The following is a 5,306-nucleotide window of genomic DNA, read 5'->3' as shown; positions in this document are numbered from 1 at the left end:
AAAGAAGCATTAACGTTTTACGAGGGGCATTAGATCATTTTCCCTGGAATCCTTTCACATTGCCCCTCCCTGGGCCTGGCGCTCAAAGCGCTGAAGGGAAAAAAAAAACTATCCCACCTCTCTTTGAAAAGGTTTTCTAACTCTGCCCTTTGGGCCCATTCCCCGACTCCAGCTCCCAAATATGCCCCATTGGCATTTGACCAAATTCCACAGTTGTCCTCCCCTTTTTCAGCAATTATACCTAAATCCAGCCCCCACCTTCTTAACCCCCAGCACTTCAGAGTCCTAAAAACCACCAGTCATCTTTGACATGTAGGCATATATTTATACAGGAACAAAAGTAGGACTATGGGATATTCACTTTACCTAGAGGAAGAAGGCATCTGTAAGCACCAAGTGAATCAAAACACCTTCCTAGTCTCAGAGCAGTTCATCTTGCCTCTGGAATGCAGCCCAGATCCCACTCAGCCCCTGAGGATAGTAGTATGAACTGAGATTGATCTGTAGGATGTTCATCTGAGGACTCAGCTGACACCCTGTGCAGTCCCAGGTCAACCCCTCTGGAGGCTGTCACGTGATTCAGGTCCACTCCAGGGCAAGTCCAGTTGGGCCGTATGCCCCGCCAAACCAGCTCCAGGCAGACTGTGAATTACAAAGAAGGAAAGCAATGGAGGATGCCTAAAGTCATGAGTTTGTGAGCTCTGCAAGGTCAGGGACCACTGCTGTTGTGTGTTTCCCTGTGCTTGTCCGCTGTACTCTGTACATAGAAGACGCTGAACAAAGACTGCTGCTGATGATAATGATTAAATTGCAGTACCGGTTGTAAGAGGAGGAATAGTTTTATTGTGTAAGCACTAGGAAGTGGTAGGATGTCTGACAATTTTCCAATAGATCTTTCCATTTTAACCACAACTCGATCCAGGGCAAACCCAATGTGACCACATTTTCCAGAGCCGAGAGGAGGATAGAAAGTAGAGCTTCCAGGGATTGGGTCTAAAAGTCTGAGCATTGTGAGGAGGGAAAAGTCAGGAAAGGGAGACAAGTATGAAAAGACATTATAGGCCGGAAGTACCTTGTGGGCAGGGATTGTGTCTATCAACTCTAGTACACTGTATTTTCCTATCAGTTAGTACAGTGCTCTGCAGTCAATAAATACCACCGAACTATTGACAGAAAAGCACAATACCGAGAGAATCAATAATCAGTAAATGGGAGGGAGAACAGCTATCTAATCTCCATTATACAAATGAAGAATCTGAGGCACAGAAAAGTGAAATGACTTGCCCATGGTCGTAAATCTCCTGACTCCCAGTCCTGTGCTCCATCCACAAGGCCAGCTACTTCCATCCACTAGGGCAGGCTACCTCCGTGGTTCAAGAAATTCTAGTTTCCAATCCTCCTTTTATTGAATAGAAAACAAACCTGGGACCTCAGTGATCATCAAGCAAAAGGAAGACCAACTCAAACTCATTTTTCTTTTTAAATTGCAGTACCTTTTACCTAGCATAGATATGATTCCTGAGTGCTGTGGCCAGTAATTATTAGAGCAGGCTAAGGAAGCAAAGGGTAAATGTGTAGAAAGAGGTCACTATGGCTCTCAGATATCTTTCCTCAAGGCTCAGTTGTGCATGGACTGAAGCAGAAGCCCATAACCTTGTAAACTTCCCAGCTCTTAGAACAGTGCTTTGCACATAGTAAGCGCTTAATAAATGCCATCATTATTATTATTATCTAGCACTGAGGCTTGCCTCTCTCTATTCAGCTGAAGAAGGGGGAGTGAGCCAGTTGAGTGGGTTAACGAGAAACTAGAGTGAAACAGCTGAAAGGGTCTTTATTTTTTTTAAAGATCTTCAGAGAGGAAGATCCCCACAGTTTCCCTCCACAGTCTGTTCCAGTAAAATGTAAGCTTCTCAAGGGCTAGGATCATGTACACTAACTCTACTGCTACTTTCCAAGCATTAGTATGGTGTTCTTTGCAGAGTAAGGGCTCAATAAATACTATTAATTGATTCCAGTGTTTTATCATTTTTACAGTCAAAACCTTTCTTTTGTCCTAATGTGTTCTTTCCTGGTGCAATTTAAACCCATTTCTTTTGGTTCGGCTCTCCATGGCTATGAAGATTTAACAGATCGGTTTCCCCCTCAGAAAGACCTCCTTATATGTGGCGAGTTATTAGGCTATCCCTCGTCTTCTCTTCACAAGACCAAACAACCCAAGACAAATGAATCTTTCTTCACAGGATCTGTTATGTATCCCTTTAATTATTTTTGTTGCTCATTTCTGGATCCCCTCCAGTTTCTCCAAAACCTTTTTAAAATGTGATCAAAACAGTTAGAAGCATTGTCAATGATCCACTGTCTTCGATAAGTGACATTCAACTATATTTGTCTTTATCACATCACTATTCAATCATAGATTTCATCAAGTAACCTAATTTACTCCATTTTTGTCTGGTATCTTCTGCTCACACCTCAGACTCCAAATTTCAAAGTTCCTGTTCTCACCTTTCTTTAACTTCATTTTGCAAGCTCTCAAACGCTGATGAGCCCCTCTAGACTATAAGCCCCCCATAGACTGTAACTCCCCTTTAAATTGTAAGCCCCTGCCTCTAGACTATAAACTCCTGGTAAGCTCCTCTACCAATTCTGTTCTTTTGTACTCTCCCAAGCACTAAGTACAGTGCTCTGCACACAGTAAGCACTCAATAAATATGATTGATTGTGATAGGAATCATGTCTACCAGCTCTATTTTATTGTACTCTTCCAAGCACTTAGTACAGTGCTCTGCACACAGTAAGCACTCAATAAATACCATCGATTGATTGATTGGCCGGCTTCTAAAACAGTGTGACAGCTACCTTGAAGGCATTTCCTGTATAAAGTAGCTTACACTTGCAGCTATTCCTACAAATCCCAGTTTATTAGGCATGTCAAGAATATCCCTGAGCCAGTGACCAGTGATCCTTCAGTGACCTGCCAGCACCATTAAGTAGCAAATGCCTTTGCTTCTTTGAAATCTTCAAACCCCAGGGAATTTAGTGGGGCTAGCCTGAAGAGCCTCCAAACTCTACAACTGCAGAGGACTTCTGATAACTCTTATGAGGGAGGTTAAAAGATATCTGTAATTACCTTCATCTAACCTTCCCCCAATTATCTGCCTTACTGGAGGATTGCCATATGGAGCGCTGGAGCAGATTCGGTGGCAAACTCAACTGTCCTGAGGCAAGTGAAGGCCTTCTGAGTTTTAAAAATTACAGGTTCACAGGAAATGAAGAAATCAATGAAACAAGTATTATGTTAGGCATCTTTAATATTTTGTGATACCCCTCCAATCTAATTCAGTGCATATTTTCCGGACAGTTCTCTGCACCTCCTAGAGGCTCCAATACTAAGGCAGGCAATCATTTTGGCTGAAGGACCATAGAGATTTTGGAGGCTTGCAGGGTGCCACACATCAAGCCCTCTTTTCTGCTCTCAGGGTGGGGCAGGAAAGGAGAGAGAAACAGAGAGAGGGAGGGAAGGAGGGAGGAAAAGGAGGGCAGTCTAAACTGTAGAAGTGTAGCCACTTCTTCCTATGGTGCTCCTTTCTGCCTCCAAGCAGAAGGTGACAGTCATTTACCGTCCCCCAGCACTGTTCTGGAGTTTTCAGGGTGCCGCGAGGGGGCTGCTACCTGCAACTCTCTCCCCCATCCCCCCCAAGCCTGTCAGAACCAGGAGCTAGGCTAGGTCTGGCCCAAGGGCCAGATTAAATCTCTTGGTGGGGTGGGGGAGCTCTCTCATATTTTCCCTCACTGGGCTCTACACTCCTCAATGCAATTGTAGTCACATTCACTATGCTCCTCCCAATCAATATCATTACCAATTTCTCTATCGGTATTAATGAGTGCCCTCTGTGCTCGGAGCACTGAGCTAGACACTAGGGGGTACATTCAAAATATGTAAAAGATGGGATCCCTACACTTAAAAATAATAATAATAATAATAATAGCATTTGTTAAGTGCTTACTATGTGCAGAGCACTATTCTAAGCACTGGGGGGATACAAGGTGATCAAGTTGTCCTACGTGGAACTCACAGTCTTAATCCCCATTTTACAGATGAGGTAACTGAGGCTCAGAGAAGTGAAGTGACTTGCCCAAGGTCACACAGCAGACATGGTGGAGTCAGGATTCGAACCCATGACCTCTGACTCCAAAGCCCGGGCTCTTTCCACTGAGCCACGCTGTTTCTTTACACTTGATGTTCCCCTGCTGTGTGAGAAGAAACAGCGTGGCCTATTGGAAAGAACACTGGCCTGGGAATCAGGGGACCTGGGTCTAATCCCAGCTCTGCCACTTGCCTGCTGTATGATGTTGGGCAAGTCGCTTCATTCTTCTATGTCTCAGTTTCCTCATCTGTAAAATGGAGATTAAATATCTGTTCTCACCACCCCTTTAAACTGTGAGCTCCATGTGGAACAGGGACTAAGTCCGACCTGATTATCTTAAATCAACCCCAGTGATTAGTACGGTGCTTGGCATGTAGTAAGTGCCCTGATCTCTCGCCTTCACTACAGTATTTCCTCCTGCCTGCAAGACATCTAGACTTGGATGTCCCACTGACTCCTCAAGCATAACATGTCCCAAACCAAACTCCCCATCTTCTCATCCAAACCCTGTGTCTTTCCTCCTGGCTTTCCCAACACTATAGACAGCGCCACCGTCCTCCCTATCTCACAAGCCTATAATCTTGACATTATCCTCAACTCACCTCTCATTCAACCCACATACTCAGTCTGTCACCAAATCTAGTCAGTTTTACCTTCACAACATCCACCCATTCCTCTCCATCCAAACTGCTACGACAGTGATCCAAGCACTTCTCTTATCCTGCCTTGATCACTGCATCAGCCTCATTGCTGACCTCCCTGCCTCCTGCTTCTCTCCACTCCAGTTCATATTTCACTCTGCTGTCCTGGTCATTGCTCTAAAAAATGTTCAGTCCATGTTTCTCCACTCCTCAAGAACCTCCAGGGGCTGCCCAACCACCCCTGCATCAAAAAGAAACTCCTTACCATTAGTTTTAAAGTATTCAATCACCGCCCCCCCACCCCCACCCCATCTTACCTCTTTGATTTCTCAAAATTTACTTACAATAAGGAGTATAAGTGAAAGGCTATGTCACTTACACTGGCCACCTCCAAATCATCGGCAAACATCTGGCCCCCTGGATTTACTGGGGGAAAACCTCAGAACAGAGGTGTTAAATTCCTAGGTGATTTGGAAAGCAAAAAGGGAGCAACAATGTATTTGTTTCAAACATCTGC

Source organism: Tachyglossus aculeatus, chromosome 19, assembly GCF_015852505.1.
Source record: "Tachyglossus aculeatus isolate mTacAcu1 chromosome 19, mTacAcu1.pri, whole genome shotgun sequence".
NCBI classification, from domain to species: domain Eukaryota; kingdom Metazoa; phylum Chordata; class Mammalia; order Monotremata; family Tachyglossidae; genus Tachyglossus; species Tachyglossus aculeatus.
This window is presented reverse-complemented; position numbering follows the sequence as displayed.